The sequence below is a fragment of the Lepidothrix coronata genome, unplaced genomic scaffold (genome assembly GCF_001604755.1).
Source record: "Lepidothrix coronata isolate B3197 unplaced genomic scaffold, Lepidothrix_coronata-1.0 Scaffold250, whole genome shotgun sequence".
Lineage (NCBI taxonomy): Eukaryota > Metazoa > Chordata > Aves > Passeriformes > Pipridae > Lepidothrix > Lepidothrix coronata.
The window spans coordinates 49,628-68,967 of record NW_016690430.1 but is presented as its reverse complement, the minus strand read 5'-3'; the positions used below and the strand labels follow the sequence as shown (position 1 = coordinate 68,967).

The 19,340-nt window shown below is 35.7% G+C and overlaps 1 protein-coding gene and 1 long non-coding RNA gene across 3 annotated transcripts in view; one reads left to right on the top strand and one right to left on the bottom strand.

Annotated features, from left to right (window-relative positions):
• Positions 1 to 19,340, top strand: part of FIGN (fidgetin, microtubule severing factor) — a 106,097-nt gene that overhangs the window by 66,815 nt on the left and 19,942 nt on the right. The gene's annotated exons all lie outside the window — the stretch shown is intronic.
• LOC108507319 lies at positions 3,183 to 17,955 on the bottom strand. Its single transcript, XR_001878076.1, has 3 exons — positions 17,835 to 17,955; positions 9,616 to 9,731; positions 3,183 to 3,270 (listed from the first exon to the last, which is right to left on the bottom strand). It is a non-coding gene; the product is annotated as an uncharacterized LOC108507319 (long non-coding RNA).

The following is a 19,340-nucleotide window of genomic DNA, read 5'->3' as shown; positions in this document are numbered from 1 at the left end:
ATTTTCTGTCTTTCTCTTAATGTTCTTATCACTGGCCTAGTCCAACCAGTTTTCCACAAGCTAAGAAGAGCTCTGTAACCCTTATGAGATGGGTATAAAAAAACACAAAGGCCTAGGGAATCTCAAAGTCCAGTCTGCTACTGTCACTATATATTATAATATAAAATGATAAAGCTGTGTCTTAACATGAGCTAATTATTTTTGTCCTTCAGGACTCCAGTTGGCTGTTCAATAATGTTACTGCCCTGGGAGTTACAAATCTTCTAATTTGCAGCATAAAAATATTTATGGCTGTTTTATACTTATTTGTTCTTGTGCCAATGTTGTCTTTTTTACTTCAATAGTTCATCTCCAGTGTATATGCTTTGCTGATTATATTTTTACAGAAGAGTAATTCTCCTGTTCTGTATTGGCAAGGTAAAACAAGCCAATGTCTTTTATTCTCCTTGAATTCTCACTCTTCATTGCCAGTGTCATCCCTACAGCCCTTCCCTGTTCTTTTTCCAGTTTAAATTAAACTTCCCTGAAGAAAATCAGAATTACAGTTCTGGTGAGATTTCACTGTACAGTGACATTAATACTTTCTAGAAAAAAAAATGTCCTGTTTATATTTTGCAACTGCATAGCTTGTTTCCGTATTTACATCAAATTAGTTGGTGAAAGTACATGTTACAATCAGCTTATACATTTCAGGTTTCTTTTCCCTTCTCTTTGTGATTAAATTTCAACTTGTAGCAATTTTTTTTCACTGTTTACTTATACTTGATCGTACTACTTTCTGCTCATTACCTTTGTTACAAGGAACACAATACTTTACCGGTGTGATATTTTGATTTTTCTTTCTATTGGTGCTGCCTCCTAATTTTGTCTAATCTGCAAGCTTCCACTATGTGTTTCTACTTATGTCATATTCATATTCAGTAACAAATTTAGGGAAGTTTTGCAAACTGATCTCTGAGGAGTTTCATTACCAAGCTTCATTCTGTTCTGTAGATGCCTTTTCAATAGTGTCTGTCATTACATCTGTTTTAGTATTTTCCTGACTAATTTATAATCCGTTTACCAATTCGTATTTTTCCAGCTGTTATATATATATATATATATTTATATATATATATATATATATATGTGGATGCATATATGCTGATGTGCAGTTAGTTGATTCAGTAATTTCCTTTGCTTAAAATCAGCCATATTATCAAAGAAATTAGCTTGGCATAAATTACCTTTCATCAACCCATTGTGAACTGCACTCCATTTTTTTGCTATATAGATATGTATTTAAACCTTGAACTAAGAGAAGAACTATTGTCTGGATCAATTTACCTCTTCTGCCTCCTTAAATATCGTTGATTCCCCCCTCAATTCCCACCAAGGCCAGATGAAATCGTGGAGTTGTAATCAGTAATTTCTATGACTGCTCCAGCACACTTAGTTTTTTCCTCTGTCTATTTTTTTGACATGACCAGAGTATTTTAGCCAACCTATCCCTTTTTATGTCTTCACAGTCCATAATGTCCTCAGACACCCCTTTCTGTCTATTTTTGTTTTTCGTAAAGAACACATGCATTTGGGTATCTGTGTTTCAGCCCTGCCTGCTGTTTTAATGTATTTTGCTTTCCTGCAATAGCTTATTTTACACTGTGCAGCACCCAAACTTTCCCACTTTGTTTAAGAATACAAGTAGTCAGAAAAACAAACCTTGTAAGTATTTCTTACTGATTTGATCCAGTTCCCTAATGAGTCTATTCATGAATGATGCCATCTAATTGAAGATTATTTGCATCAAAATTAGTATTTTCTTCTAGACGTCCATTGTATTCCCCACTCTGTTCTTTAAGCCATTATCATGTCCCTGTTTTCTTGATTTCCCCCTTCCTTTGAATTAAATCCAGATGTTGAAAATATGTACCTCTCCCAACTGTCTTCCTTTCTTTTCTAGTTTACCATTAATATATGCGTAGATGTGTGCTCATTAATGAAGAGAGAAGAGAGATTTCAACAGAAATTTAGGGAAACAGTGTGTAACTGCGAATTGTATTGCAGAAGATAAAACTCAAAATTTGCCTTTCTGAATGGGGTTCGTTCTCTGGATTTTTTGATAGATTTTTCTTTCTCTGTTTCAGTCATTTTTTTTTTAAATATTTATTTAAATATAAGAAGTTCCAATGAAGACTTCTGGAAAACTTGGACTATGTTTCACTGTTTTAAATTGACCTACAGTGTATCTTACACATGAAAAAATAAATATCTAATACATAGGAAGTTAGCATAGATATTTAACTGTCATTACTAACTTAATGTCAGTGACAGTCATTGAAGTTTTGCTGTTCCTCTGGATTCTCCCAGGCTACACCATGTAAACTAAATAGAGCCAGGACATGCACTCAGCTGTGGACTTAAGACCACTAACCTCCATACTGTGCCACTTGTCTTCAAGATTGAAGACTGCAATCTGGCACACTTTATTTGTTAGTATAAGAAGTTATTTCTGGAGAGAAATATTATTTGCTAAGTTCCCATCTGTATATCTCCCAGGAAATATTTTTCCCCCCACAGCTAGAAGTAAGAAATTTTTGTTTTCTTCTTAGTTAGTAAGAATGACTGACAGTAATAGTGGCAGGTGGGAGGGGCTTGGGGATGAAGATTTATGTCTGAGCTGTTAAGTTTCCCAGGCTTCAGCCTACTTTGAAAGCAATTGCTCTGAGATACTGTGTAGAATGAGGAGGAGGAATGAAAGTATTTTGCTTTTCTGAAGCAGATCACTGTCCCAGGCTCTTTGTGAGAACTGGGGTCCTTTAGAACTAGGAATGTTGTTCCTGCATACCTGATGAAAACGCATTGTCCTAGTTTTTGTTCGTTCTGCGTGCTCACAATTATTCTCTGCAAGTGGTTCATACCAAAGTCTTCCTTTGTACCTTCTAGTCTTTACTATAAGAAAAAATGCTGCTGTTCTCTCTGCACCTTCAGGATGCCCTCTTCTCTGTCCTCTCGAGGTGTAAAACCAGCCTGTTCTAAATGAACAACTTTTGCATGGAGAGGGAGGAAAAAGGGGAATAGTTTTCAGTAGAAAAAAATAAATTTTTATGATGCTTCTTTGAACCAAATAGATTTTGCTTGAGCCTCCTGAGATTTTCTTACCACTGTTCCTCAATGAAGCTGTATTTACAAGATTATTTTAGCATCAAAACACAACTGCATTTAATTCCACTGGATTGCACTTTTGTTACTTTGAGCAGACATTGATGTGTATATCAGCTCTGCAGAGTTCTGAAAGAGATTTAAGAAACAAATATCATAAAACAAACATATAAAAATAAAAATTCAATTATAAGTCAAAATGTCTTATGGTTTAGGTTGAAGGAAAAGAGGGAAAGCTAACGAAAGAACAACATATGTATTTTTTTGGCCACAAAAGGGTTTTACTCATTTTTCTATGCCACAGTGCTACATTATCTCATAGAACAGGTGAAAAGAGAAATACTGCGGAGAGTAATTTGTATAGTGACATTTTTTACATGTAACTAATTAACAAAGAGAGTTCAGATTCTTAGAGTGCTAACACAGGTATTTCTAATGAGGAAATTGCAGAAAAGCAGCAAATTACTAGAGTAATAATGAAATTCTTTGACACCAGTAGGTGTATCTTTTTCAAAGGGAAACTAGTGTAATCCCAAAGGCTGAAAATTGTAGAAATGGAAAGCAAAATTTTAAAATTACAGTCTATGCAATGTCATGACATTTCTTTTGTGCCCGGATAGGTTTTGGAGTCTTCTTCACTGAATATATTCAAGAACTGTCTGGACACAATCCTGTGCAATATTATTCTAGGATGACCTTGCTTAAGCAGGGAGGTTGGACCAGGTGACCACTGTGGTTCCTTCCAACCTGACCTATTCTATGATTCTGTGACTTTTTTTTGTTGAGTTGCTGTATTTGAGAAGATTCATTTTATACTGAGGAACATTCTGCTGTTGTATTTACTAGTTTTGCATCTTCTGGTATATATAGCAGCACTGCAGATAGACGTCAGATAAATAAAATTAGAAGTTTTTCACCATTCTCTATTATATTACCTATGGTTACAACATGACTATTATCTTTGCTTCACTATGTGCTACCTCTGACAATGACCTTGTTCAAAGCTAAAACTCATGATTTCAAGCTGAGTAACAGTCAGTGTTTTCAGTGTGAATCTGGTGATGATCTTGAGGAGAACTGACCACAACAGGAATTACAAATGTTCCTTAGTTTGTTCTTGTCCTGGGAAAGGACAAGAATCTGCTATATTTGTATCATCATACTTAGGCTTGTTGCCATCGGGCATAATTTTGACTTCATAGGTGGCACCAAAAATGTTGTACACATAAATATGCTTCATTTAAATCATAAGTTACTTTGTTGAAGCTGAGAGTATATCTTTTCCTGGTGGTACAGCCATGTGATAGGAGTGAAAAGAAATCTGATCCTTAATTTCTATGTTGGCAAAATCCTTTCAAAGACTCAGTTTTAGTGTGAATAAGGTAAGCGGTGCTTTGAATTGATGTAGTTTTCCTCACTGCCAAGGTGAAAGTGAAATTAAGCACAGTACTTTTCCTGTATAAATCTCCTAATGCTACAGTTATAAGCTAGATGTTATGAATCAGCAGACAAATAAGTCCAGAGAGTTGCTATGCATGAAACAAGTTATCTTATTTAGCCACATGTTGAGACTAACTCAATTTTTTCCTTGCATGTGATATTTTAGCTAAGCAGTAACTTAATTTGAATACACAAAGTAGTAAACTGCTATCCCTTGGAATCAATTTTACAGAGACATTTAGTCAATGCTGTTTGGAAAGAATAAGTTCAATATATGCTGTCATACATTAATAACATCTAAGTTATTTTCTGGACCAAATGTATTGAAGTGCTAGTATACGCTTCTTTTCTTGAAGTATCTGTGAACGTTTTCCTTTATATCTTATCGTTTTTGTGATGGTCTGGCTAGTGCATAGATGGCTTTTAGGTGTGAGTGGGTACATTTTATATTACTTAGAATAAACAAGGTTACATCTTAATAATGCTTTAATAGGAGTTTCATTGATTATGTGTCACTCCTGTTAGTTCATAGGAGTTTCTATTAAGCATTTACCTGGGTGTATTTTCTGTGATTATGGCAAGCTTTCAATGGTCGCACCTCATTCATTGGCTGTATTTAGCATTATCTCCTTTTTTATCTTTATATATCTGTAAGAGTCAGTGTAATTTCTCATGGAAGTTTACAACAGTGATGGGAATACTGCATTAAAAAAATGGAGGGAAATTTGTGCCCTGTTACAGATCATATTAATAGATATTCATGCCTGTTTATTTGAGAGAATGTTTTTTTCTTAGGCATTCATAGTCATTTCAAACACAGCATGCAGTACATCAGTTCTATCAGATACTGTGTGTAATGTGTACACATAAGCCTCTCAAGGCATAAATCTTCAATGCACAGGAGTTGTTTTATATCCTAGGCTTTCTAAATGCTATACTAACTATACTGACTTTATCAATCTGATAGTTTGGAACCAGAATTATAGAACACAGAAGTGCAGGGCTGTGTGAAAGGTGAGATCTTTGTATTTGAATTTTACTTGAATTGATCCATAAAGTTATTTTTAGAAGTTACATTCTCATAACATCTACATAACCTGGTTTACTCTAATCTGATTTTTCCAAGCTTTTTAAGCAGTGCTGAAAATTACTTTAGGGAATAGATTTGCTTTCAAACTGAGTTTTCAGAATAAAGTTCGGGTCATTGTGTTCTTTAAGAGATTGGCTGAATGCCACTAATAGTATGTTGTGACTGTTTTTAAACCTGACAGTTGGCTACAATACACTTGAGTAAATTCCAGCTTTATTGTCAAGCCAAGGTATGGTTTCAGTAGAGATGCTATCTGGCATCCACAGAAGATATTATCATCAGTTAGAAGGAAGATGTGCTTCATCATTTTTTGCAGGTTTACTCATTATGTTGTGCCCTGCATTTGAATTAAGTTTGAAAAAAAAAAATATTTTAAAATGTAAGTTTGACGTTTGGTAGCCTTCGAGGTGTGACATGAATATCAATAAATAAACAAATCTCAAGGAGTGCATTTAGTATCTCAGTGTAGAAGTCCTTTAAAATATGTTTTCAAAATAAAATAATTAAATTTCCAAATTAGTTTCATTGATCTGAGAAAAACCATATTTGTAGACATAGACAATATCCTTTATTGGACTAGTGGCTACGAATGGAACTGTTGAAGAAGTGTTTGCTTAACTATCCCATCTGGTTTATAAAAAGAATATTCATTACTATCATTATTTTTTGTGTAATATGAATGGAGTCAAAGTGAAATTCTGCGCCAGCACATTCCTGGTTGCTGAGAGATGCTAAATGAAGAACACTACCAATACAGAAAGTGTCACTTCCGAATCTAATTTTTTAAACACCTCTAGGGAATCATGCCAGTGCGCAGACAAGAAGCCTTTGAGATCACACCTTCTCAGGCAGTTCTGTTTCTTCCCAGTTGATGTTATATTAGCAGAATTAATGGGATGACTTTTTTCTGATGTCTTACTTCCCAAATGTTAACACTTGCTTAAATGTGGGCAGCTGATATTCTTTTTTCCTGTTTTTGTAGGTCTCGATTAACTTGTCATTTCAAACTACAAAAATCTACATTGCTTAAAGCATATACTTCTTTTTTTTTTTTTTTTTCCTCACAAAATTTAGGGTTATTATAGAGTAAGATGTTAGAATGGTGAATCTATACAAATACATATAGACATCAAACCTGATTCTCCCCTGACGTGGCCATTGATTTAAAGAAAATAGTGCTGAAAGACAATTGGATGGATAGTTGGGTCTGAAAGCAAACTACTATGGTCTATGCTGTGTTTATAATCTTGTGAATTTGAGCTGTATCATGGAGGTCTTCAAAACATTAAGCATTTATGAACCAGTTTATTCACGCTCATGAAGTCAAGAAGACTTAAAGCTATTTGGAGAGAAAGAGGTGTAGATTTAGATCCCTAATGAGGTTTTGAAAATCACTAGTTTGTGTCTTGAGGTCACATGTGTGATCTTGAGTCTTCAGCAGCCAGTCCTTGGATGGGGGGTGCATATGTATATCAGCCTTGATGATTTATGAAATGAGATCTTTTATTCTAAAGGGCAGCCATCCTCATGCTGCCTGCAGCTGGAGTTAAGGGAAGGAAGCAGAATTCTGGGGCTGGCCTCCTCCATGACTTGAGTTTGATTCTGCCCAACTTGTGATGTTGGCACAGGTAGGACTTGAAGGACTGCAGGCTGAAGGGGATGACCTCTGGGTGACGGGGGCAGTGTGGCTGACTGAAGAATAATGTGAAATAATATGCGAGTCTGACTTGCTCTTCTGGCAGAGTAGAAGTTGTTGGGATGCGGTTTCTGACGTGAAGTGAGTTAACAGTAGAGACGAGGTGTTTGTGTGCAAATCCAGACATGACTTTGCAACCCCATCTCTGGCATGTGCAGCAGCAACAGCAAAGATGGTCACGCCTCCCATGTAAAAGAAATATATTAAAATTTATAGTATTTATTTGTAAACTCACAGATCATGTGCCATACTGTGTAAAGTGTGATTTTTCTTTATCTTTTTTCTTTTTTTTTTCCCTTCTGGTTTAATGTTCAGAGGTAGTGTCATCCTAATTAGTTTCCACTGACAGAATAAATATTGTTCCATCTGTGCACTATTACAGTCAGCGACTGAAGGTTTGAAACACTTGAGCAGTGGATGTCAAGTAGTCTGTAAAGGGACTGGAAAGCAACTCATTTTGGATTATTTTGCATATATCACCATTCAGAAAGAGGTTATGGGAGCAGTTCTCATCTGTACTGCTATCATCCCAAAATTATGCCAAAATTTTGTTCCCTTTTTTTCAACAGAATTTACTTGATAATGATCATGAATAATAAAATGAAAGGATTTCATGCATTATGACAACATAAAAACATTAAGCTTTTTTTTTTTTTTCAAGTTTGCAAATGTGTTTTAAAAGGGAAGCGTTTACTACCATATCCTGAGAATAGGCCAGATGAACTAATATCCTTATTTATTAGACATTCCTGAGACAAGAGGCAGAGCAACTTGTCAGGGATCTCCTTTCCTTTTCCTTTGCACTTAACCATGTAAAAGAAAATACACATTTGTAAAAGGTAACTCTATTTGTTTAAGCCTTATTCCTGGAAATTTCTTTGGCTGTGATTAAAGCAAAATTAAAAAAAAACAACAACAAGTATATTTAGAGTTCATTTTGGTGTTGTTTTGGAGGGCTCTCAAAAAAATAGTCAGGCAGGAGAACCAGGCACATAGCCATCTCTGTAATATGTATAGTTGGTTTCTGGCCGCAAGTCTGTCTGACATTGAAAATATTTCCTGTGAGTAATAATCCTTTACTTAATGTGATGGAATTTTTCCAGTTCAACTTCTTGTCTTTCTTGTAGCTTGATTAAACAAATTAATTTTTACATAATTGGAAATCAGCACAGCTCTTCATGAAGATGTTGCTCCGTATTTAAAAAATAGTCTTAAAAGAACATTGACATCTCAACTGTTTAAAAAGACGCAAATCCCAGGCAGCATCCTTAGGAAATGCTATAGACTATATAAATCCGATTACTCAAATTCTTTTTTAGCTGAAACAGAACAATATCTGATGCTATCTATGAAATGTATAGCTAATACCCTCGAGTATCCAAAAATATTCAGTATCTGCATATTTTATTAATGACTAAAGTTGTCCTGTCCCTTTAGATATCCTTTTTTTTTTTATTCTCTGCTACATTAGGGGTAAATGTAAATATTTTGTTAGCAATTATATAATGATAAAATTTAATTTGCATAAGATTGTATTATTTAAAGAGCATGCATTCAGCTTTAGGAAGTAATTACCAACCTAATTTTTGAAGTTATAGGAACCTGTGCAGAGTTTCTGAGAGAGGGAGGATGTTTGGTATTTGGTTGGTTGGTTGGTTGGTTGGTTGGTTGGTTGGTTTTTTGGGTTTGAGGGTTTTGGTTTTGTTTGGAGTTTAGGTGGGGGGGTTTTTTGGTTGGTTGGTTGTTTTTTTCAATATGTTAAAGTTATGACAAAAGATATGCTTGCTCTTCTGTAGTTCTTAACCCTGTTGACAGATTGTACCTTTCACTTTGAATATATTGAGTTTGCTCTGAGAAAAAAAGAAAACGGTTGTAGACCTAACAGAGGAAAAAGCACCATTTACTGAGAATTTTATAATTCAACCTTCTTTACTGGAAGCATATGTTATTCTTTTATATAAATTTTGCTATACAGATTCAATTATATGGCAATTTTAAAGAACTAGAACTCATAAAAGAAATGGCCTTAGATAAATTTTATTTTATATCATGTTTAAATAATTAGACTTCTGTCTTATTGAAATATATGTTCTTTTAATTTAAAAAGAGCTAAAACCACAAATATTGGCACAATTAGGAAATTATATTGTGTCATAGTGGGATTGATTGATGAGTAGTTGAATGAAAATGAACTAAAAGGCTGGTAGAAGTAAATGTGTATTCTACTACTGCTTAGATAAACATTTACCTGAGTTCTAGGACAGTTATGGAGGTGAGAAGAGGCATCTTTCATTTCCGTGTTTAGTTTGTGCATGTTATTGTTTTTGCTGTGAAATCAGTCATAAAGAGAAGAACAAGCTCAACCTGAAAGAGAGAGCAATTTAAGAATTTCACAATTTCACAACTGTTCACAACATCTTTATACCAGAAACAAACAAGTGAACAAATGGAAACTCGTCAAAATTAAATATGTGCTTTAATGTTGACTGTCTGGCAAGGTCCCCTTATTTATTTAAGCTTTTTTAAAACCAATTTCTTTAACCAGCTATGCCAAAGAAATTCACATCTCTGAGATTTAAGAAATAATGTAAAGGTTGTAGTTAGAGAAATGCCTTTTTATCATTCTTAAACCATTTTATTGATTCCTCCCCACCCCCACTCTCTTTTCTTTTTCCCCATTTGTTATCTGTCCCCTAAAGGTCTCCTACACATTGAAGTCCACAGTGGAACTCACTAGTGGGGATGAAGCAGAGAAACCACTGCAGGATTCCCTATTTCAAAGCCGAACCAATATTCACCATTGACACATTCATTCATCTGTGCAGGGTCATTGGAAATCCTCTTTCTCTAGTTTTGCCTTCCCTTCAGGGAGCAATGTTTAAAAGAGCAAACCCCTGGTGTGAAGAGATAGAAGAATTCTCAGCGTGGCCAGTGGTGCCAGGAATCGAATTAAAGTTGTCCATTTGCAGATGACTGTATACTCAGCTCCCAGCATATTCAGCTGTGGGGCTTGCTGCTGACATTTTATTCGAAATGCTGTTGGTGGCACTTGGTTGTATTAAAAAAAAAAAAAAATTGGGACAAAAAGTATTTTCTTAGAAAAAGAGAAAAAATGCTGAATTTCAAAATGTGCATGATTCCTGCTCTTCCTTTTAGGTCTGGAGGTTGTTAAGGATCATGTGCTAGAGAGGTAAATAATTACAGAATGTACTTCTTTGGGTAATTTAACACTTGTCACTTATTCTGCTATTGTTGACATCTCTATTTTGGCATAAATCAGATTTTGACATTACTAAACCTACAATTTTGTTTTTCTTCGCACACATTATCTCTTCCATGTGAAAGGCACTGGGAAGACACGGGCTGCCATGAAATCTGAAATGCCTGCAGTCAACACGAGGAGCACCTCTTAATTTCATTTCCCGTTAATAGAGACGAACTTGGTGCACATTTGGGAAGGTTTAGAAATTGTCAAACAGAGATTCTGTAAAAGGAGTTCTGAGAATTTAAAGAAGTCTCTGTCAGTTTGGAGGATGAAAGGGTAAGCATAGTTAACCATTTGGTCACCTGCTCAAATTCCCATCTCAGCAATCGTAGTCCCCCCACGTGGGGGTGGTGGAGGAGTTGGTGCGGTATATCCCTATCCTTAGTGACTTCTAGGAGGTTTAATTTTTGTGACTAATTTCAAAGAAAAGGGATATTTCTGTGAATAACAGTGTCATGATCTGCCACCAACATAAATCACAGTTTCTTCAAGGAGCATCAGGAAAGGAAGTGGAAGAAAGAGTTGGAGACTACAAATTATACCACTACATAATTATGCAGCTTTATTCATATGTCTAACGTGATATCCACATGCATGTTAGCAACACAGAGGCCTAAATTATAGACATTCAAAACAACTTGAAAAAGGGAGCAGGGGAACTGTTCAAACAATTTAAATTCTCTGTCATAGCAACTTGAGACTTTAGATAGAACCATCCTAGAAATACAGATTAAATTTTCCTTTTCAACTAAATCACACAGGTAGTATTTTTATGCAGTGCATATAAAAGTAAGCTCACTGTTCATCCTGTAACCAGAACTTCTATACCCAAGTATGTGAGGTGTTATAAAGAGGTAACATTATAGTGAGGTATTTTAATCTAGTTGAATGACCTTACACAAGGGGAAGCATTTTTCCAAGAGGGGCAGCCCAGTAATGAGGGTAAGGTGTGTCCTAAAACGCCCCAGAGCTCATTCTAGCTTATCAACTACTGCTACAATTCCTAATTTGTGGGGCACTTGTGCTTTTTCTGGACAGTCTATCATTTAAAGTGCTGTGAGAGACAGTTTAATCATTTTAAGAGTATGCTGTGTAACTGATCTTGGAAGTGCCCAGTACTCACCAGAGATTTATTGAAAAAACATTTGTACCATGACTGTCTTTCCTTTGAAAATAGTCAAAATATTAAAAAAAGCAGTCATGCTCAGCAGCAGTTTTCATTGATGCATTTAGAGCTTTCCTCCTCTTTAGCAATCCAGACCTTTTTAAGAAATGTCATTGCTGGTTATCCTCAATACAAAATGTCCCATCAAAGCTACCTTGGTGCAACCTTACCTCTTAAATATCAGCCTGTGCCCTCTAACCATTTGTTATCAAGTACCTTTTAGTTCAGTCATGGCAAACTCTGTTTAATACATAGAATGAAAAAGACATGGATACAGCTCAAGGCATTTTGTATTAAATCAAATATAGGATATTTATTTAAAATGTTTTGGATGCATTCTTGAAAAGGTGTCACAAGATTTTGTATCATAATGTGCCTAAATAATTATGTGCCTAATGAGAACAATGTGAAGTTTAAAAAAAAAATCCAAACAACAACAACTAAGAAAAAAATTAAGTAAGGCCGTAGACAAATTTAAGTCTTCCTTAACCTTAGAAAGTATTTAGCAAATACTTTATTATAAAGGTTCTGCCTCATTTTCCTGTCTTTTGTGGACTGGAGTTTCTAAAGTCCTCTTAAATGTGATTTCCTTTTTCCTACTCTCTACTCTTTATTCTCAGTGCTAGATATATCTTCAGAGCACTAACCCCATATACTGGTGTAGTGGGTTAGGTATTCACTTGCCACTCATCAAGTGTGCTGATATAGGCCAAAATGGGATCTCTCTGCACAGATTTCACAAGCCATTGGGAGTGAGCATGTTGAAGGTGCTTTATCTGCAGAGTTAAATTCCTGAAATGAGTGGCAATCACCCAACCTGGCCTTCAGTACATGAAGAAACCAGAAACATGGTTGAGAGGAGATAGGAACAGGATGCTGCTTTGTTCACTTCAAAAACCTTTGCTGTCCTATTTTCTGACCACCCTTTTGCACTGCTGCTCTTGATTTGACACAGCGTTAAGTTTGAGATAGAAGACAGTGCAGAAATGCATGTAAAGAACTTGGGAATGGAGAAGGGGAGAAGGAGGTCATATATATCAGATACAGGAGGAAAGATGCATCTGAAAGATCTCTCTCTGTTGGAAGAGATCTCCAATCTTGTTGCCAATGAAAAACCTGTTAACATTGCTTGAGTATAAAAGCAATCAACTGAATGTTTTTTACTTTTCTTTTATGAATAAAACTGCGTCATTCTCTAGGCATAAATAATATTGCAGTATACTACAGTGCAGAAGGAAGGTTGCTGAGAAAAGGGTCACTTAGAATTTCTCAAAAGGACATGTATTTGGGGTTGATGTTAATATAATCTATACTGGGATAGTCCAAGACATATTTTGGGGTATTCTTCTGTTTGTGTGATTTTTCTATATGTTAGATTCCAGACTAGTCATTGGGCCGTTGCTAGAGACAAACATCATCTCTGCTGTGGGAGGCAAAATAAATATATGTGTACCTTTATACATATGTACTTATGGAAAGAGAGACATTCTCTGAACCAAAGCTCTATATTATGTCTCTTTAAAAATCCACAAATACAAATACAGAATCAAAACTGTAATAGTGAAGAACATATTTCCCATCTTGTGCTGCAGGGCATAAGCTAATCTGCTGCTGAGATAGGCAGGAACCCCCTTCAACCCTGTGTTGTTTTTCATTACACAACTGGCTGTTTGCATTATGTTTTTTATTAGAACTTGATTGTTTAATGACAAAGATACAGAGTTATGCTAAAATAAATAGAAAGCTCTGTAGTGGAGAAGCAGAAAATAGACTCAATGAAAAATAAGAGACAAGAACTGCTAGATTCTGCTGTGCTCACCCCAATCCCTCCAAAGCCTGCAAATGTTTTCCTCACTTACACATGCATTTTCTTTATTAACCCCCATCCCCCAGACAAACCTACAGCTGTATTGAATAGGACCTGATAATGTTCCTTTAGCCTCCTTAATTTCCATAAGCAATTTCATTCAGGGAAGTTGTGTACTAGACTGCTCTACCTTTAAAGAAACATCTACAAGACACGTCTGTGTGTTTAAACCAATCTGAAGTGCAGGGAATATTATCTGCCATAATACAAAGGATTGCAGTTCTGTTGGACAAATGTTCTCATCTGCTGCAACTAATCTATTATGTAGCTTTTGTAAATGTGTCATAATAGAACAGTAACCTCGGCAGTCTGCAGAGGTGGTTTGTATGCAGTTGTTCAGGCAAGTAGTTGCTTATGTTGGAACAATTGAGTTTATTTTTGGGTTTGGGGGGTTTTTGTTCCTTTAAAATGGCCTGAAAAAAACCAATGCAGAACACCAAGTGAAACAATTTCATGTGATATTTCATCCAAGCAGCTTTGTACTCCACAAAAAAAAAAAAAAAAAAATAAAAAGGTCATAGAATGGTTTGGGTTGGAAGGGACCTTAAAAATCATCTAGTTCCAACTCCACTGCCATGGACAATGCCATGCCCTTCCACTAGACCGGGTTGCTAGGTTGCTCAAAGAGCCATCCAACCTGGCCTTGAACACCTACAGGGGTGTGGTATCTGCAGGTTCCCTGGGAAACCTGTTCTAGTGCCTCACCACCTTCACAATAAAGAATTTCTTCCTAATAATTAATCTGAACCTGCCCTATTTCCATTTGAAGCCATTCCCCCTTGTCCTGTCACTACATGCCCTTGGAAAATTGGTCTCTCCAGCTTTCTTGCAGGCCCCCTTTATGTACTGGAAAACTGCCATAAAATGAGAGAGAAAAGAGAGCAGACAAAATCTGAGGTGTTCTGTGCTTAAAGGTACCCTAAAATTGTTCATAGTACCTTTTGCTGAAAGGCAAACTGTGATTGATGCTGGGTCCTAACTGGGAGAAGGCAGGCTATAATAGTGTAATTTAGTTGATGGAAAAGAAAGTGTCTATATTACTGTAGAAGATGCAATACATTTCACATGGACTCAAGTTTCTGCTCTTTATGCTATCTTTTGGTGGAGCTGTCTGGAGACAAGCCACTCCAGGGCTCAACTCTGGTTTTGATGAACCAAACATTCCCACTAGAGCTGTCATCTCCTGCTTGGCCGTGCTCCTATGGAGAGTCCTCAATATCTACACCATGAAAGCTCTGGCTGATGGCAGCATCTTAAATGTGGGTCTTAAGGTTCTTCTCACTGTCCTGTTTGTAGGATGCTACTGCTCTTTCTCACCAAGTCAGTGTTTTGAGGCAAATACTGCCTCGAGTTTAACCTTCCCCTGAGGCTTTACCTTCTTCTTTGACTTCCTGTGCCTTTACAATTTCTTATGCTAGTCCATACTCATGTGTATATGACACTCCACCTCAGAGTAGCAGCCTAGTTAGTGTAAAATTTGGGAGGTCCCAGTTCTTCAATGGAAACTCCTCCAAGAGTCAGATAAGACTTTTGTGACCAGGCTAAGCAGGCCTAGAGATATCAGAAGGAAAAGTCTCAAGTTCTATTGAAAGTCGGGTGTTGTTTGGGGTCAGCATCTTAGATGAATAGACTGGTGTTTTGTAGACTTGATAAAATACTGACGTATCTGAGGCAGAAAAATGTTTGGGGGTTTTTTTGTGGTAGTGCTAGGCTACAGAAAGAATACACTGAAGGTTTCCCCCCAGTTTAATTTTTTGTTAGAAGTAAGAAAGGATGGTAACCATAGTTTTATAATGATGCCTAAGATACATCCTAGTGGATGCTACGTTTCTGTCAACCTCAGTTTTAAACTACAAAAAATATCATAATGTATGATATTGAAGGACTTACTGATGAACAATTGATGCTTCAGAGCATCTGCGCTTAGTAAAATCAACAGTACAAAATGCATATTATGCATCTTAGACCATCAGGTTGTCACTCACAAATGATGTGAAGTTTAATGCATTATTCAGAAGTATAAGAGGAGACAGTCCAAAGCAGTTGTGGAATCTCTGTTATTTTATTTTATTGTACATTGTGTTATGTTATTTTGCAAAGAGCAGAAGCTAAGTGTGTGGCTTAAAGGTGCAGAGTTTGGAATTGCATGATAGGATAAGCAGCAGCAGCACTAAAATGTTGGATCTAAGTAAAAATTCACATTCAGACTTAAGAAAGTGGAAGATATTTTGATCTGAAAGCTACAAAAACCCATTTGGGCATGAGTTCTGGAAGTGGAGTTGTGTTGGGATTTTTTTCCTTTTTCCGCTTTGTAGTGCAAAGAAGCACACACCACAAAATCAAATGAAACTGGCATTAATTTGGTAGTCTCAGTTCTCATTGTTGTATTGATTCAGAAAGCTGCAAACAGATACGGAGGCTTAGAGGCTGCATTTAGGACTACTGAAGTTTGGGGGTTAAGATATATGAAAGAGGTAATGAGAGCACTCATTTAGTAAAGGAACTCTTTTTAACATCTTAACATGGAATTCTGGTATAAAAATCTTGGTTCAAGATTTGGTCTTCATCATTTTGTTGGTGGTTTCACTGTTGATTACTCTTGTTTATGCACTTCTTTCCAAAAGAAAGGCCACCAGCACAAACCGTGTCCAACAGAATCTCTTGTATGCAAAATAATATTTACATCCCTATATATTTCGCCTAGTGGAAGAGAAAAAAGTAGTCTTGATCATTTGTTATTGATAACTTTAAATATTATGTCAAGCCTAAATCAATCATATGAGAGAACAGCAGCTATTCCTCAAGATTCACTCTGGATATTTAATTATCTAGAGTTTATACATGCAATTTGTTTTCTTTTTGCCACTTTCAGCGTTTGTTAGGTAGTAATATTGATATGAGTAGTGCAGCAAGATGTATGTCTAGTTAAATTAAACCTTCTATTGGTGAAAACTTATCTCTTGTGGGTGGCTGTGTTTTATGAATCATGTATGTCACAATATTACATTTTCGGACATGTAGTGTTCTTTACATTAGGAACTTGGATTTTTTTGGTGCTAAGTTGATGGTATGTGAAACGTAGGAGAAACAGCATTAGCTGTATGTATGTGAATGTGTGTGTGTATGTAAATATATACATGTATTAGACATCCATAATTTTCTTTTGAAACCAAGCAATTTGCTCTGTTTTTTCTGAACCATTTTCAGCTGTTACTGTGGAAGGAGAACTGACAAGTGTTTCTTCAAGTATCTCCTTTTATTGGCAATTTTTGTTCATTATTATTCAGCTGGTGCCAACAACATTTATTATTTGTATATTAATGACTGGAAATTGTTAAGTGATGGAAAAGCAGTCAAACAAAGCTAGGTGGAATTAACTTTATGCATGCTTTGTAGATGATACTGGACTTGCAGTACTCTGTGCATTCCCCAAATACTCTCTGATTAAGTACCATTTATAGACCTAATCCTGCCTAGCACAGTCTTTTAAGCAGTTTTAAAATCTTGTCTGGAAATATTGAACCCCAAGTATTTTCAAATATATTTTCAGGGGGAAAAAGAGTCTATATTGCAGTAAATCTATCTTCACAGCTACCAATTCCTTGAGCTTAATTATGACACTACTAAATGTGAAAATCTATTCAGTGCTAGGAACACTTTTCACATTACATTCACGCTAAAGATTGGCTGTTAAGAGCTCATTACTGGTAGTTTTCTAAAGAGCGGTTTATTAAACACTGTTACCTAATAAGCATCTTTGGTGGTGCAAATTGCTGAAAACAGTAATGAGTCTGATTAGACTTCATTTCAATTACGACAGCTTGTCTTGCAAAAAAAAAAAAAAAGAAAAAAAAAGAAAAAAAGAAATCTCTCCTTGATGCTTTGGAATCTGGCTACAAGGCATTAGATGGTTTAAAAGGAAAATGCCACCTCTGTATTTCCTTTCCACAGTTCAGTAATGAATAGAGAGCTGTCCAAGTAGCCGTCCAATTTAACACATTGGAAAACTAGATGGGCAGCATTGGAAGCACAATCCTGTTTGCTTAAAAATTCTACAAAGGGTTTTCAGTTAGTATATCTAAATAGGGTCATATTTAGGTTTCCTCTTCTTCCCTTGCGTAATAATATAAAGCTGTAAGACGAGAGAAAATTAAAATGATTCACTCCTACCTGCTTTGCAGAGGTTATGCATTCCTCTGATTAGTGTAATGCACCTTTCAGTTATCTGTAAATCTTTTACAGATCTGTAAATCTTTTACATGCAATTGCAAAACTGTCACAGCTTTCCCAGTACCTGATAATTCAACTTTTTTGTTTTAACTTAAAAAATTTTTTTCAGAGATAAAAACAAATCATAAGAAATTTTTACTACTGATATAAAATACTTCAGTGAATATATTTGTTTATGAACCTAATCTTTGATGCTAAATGTGTTTAACTATATTAATATTAAGCTTTCTTTTAAGTCATTCCTGTGTGTTACTTACATATTCTGGATGGAAAGCGAAGTGTTAATAGAAAAATAATTTAAGCTTATAATTGCTGAATACTTAGTAAGATTCTAATGTTCCTGTATGGCATTTTTAATCCTAAATTTATCTGGCTGCAAGTTTCTAATATTATTTAACACAAAATTAGATGTAGAGTTTTATTACTAAAATCTTATATTGAATTATGTCTGGAGAAATGGCAGAAGAGGGGCACGCATGGAAGGATGCAGTGTTGCTGAAAGCGGTTGTTGGAGTCTCGAAGTGTGGCTGAAATCAGACTGCTGTCCAGTTAGTTTACAGGAAATTTTAAGAAGGTTCACATTCAATAAAGTTTGAATGCCACCTAATTAGTCGTAGGAAATTAATCAGAAACTGAGCTAGTGCAGCGAATATCAGAACTCTTTATCTAGATTTTAATGAAATATTTTCTGTGAGGAATTTTTATTAAACACATGGCACAAACCCCAAATACTGGTGAATAAAATATCATTTATGTAATTACCTGCTGAATAATTGTTGCCTTAAAAGTAAAAAGTGGGGCACATATATCTCCTTTGCAAGAGATTGTAAACTTCAGTGGTTTTTCTGACTTCAAACCAGAGAAGTGACAGAAGAATCAAGCCCATGAACCTTGGGGTCTAAGTATCTTGTACTGGCTCTAAAATCCTTTTTTTGGCTCCTTTTTGTGATGTTACCTTTCTACCTTGTCTTTGAAATTCTTACAGTTAGCTGTGATATATTATATATTTTGTGAGAGAAAGGACTTTCATCAGTGTGCATCATTAAGCAGCAAGTAAAATAGTGGTGGTGAGGGGTTGTTGTTTTTTGGGGTTTTTTTTAACAGCATACAAACACAAGTGCTATTATTCAGCTATACAAATGCGTGCCTGTAGTGTGCTTTGAGATGCTAATCAGTGGAGCTTGACTTCTGTACCCTGAAGCAAATTTTTAAAGTATTTCATCATTAGGTGACTACGTATGCAATAACACTATGGATAAAATTACAGAAAAATAACACAGTTTATTGTTATTTAAGCTATCAACAGTGCTCAGCTTGTTATTGATATGATCATCACATGGTTTAGATTTTTGTTGTGTCTTGAAGGCTGTTTACAGAAATGGCTAAGTTTGTGTGATAGCTGCAGAGGAATGTGACATTTTATCAGCTGGGCTCTATCATTTTCTT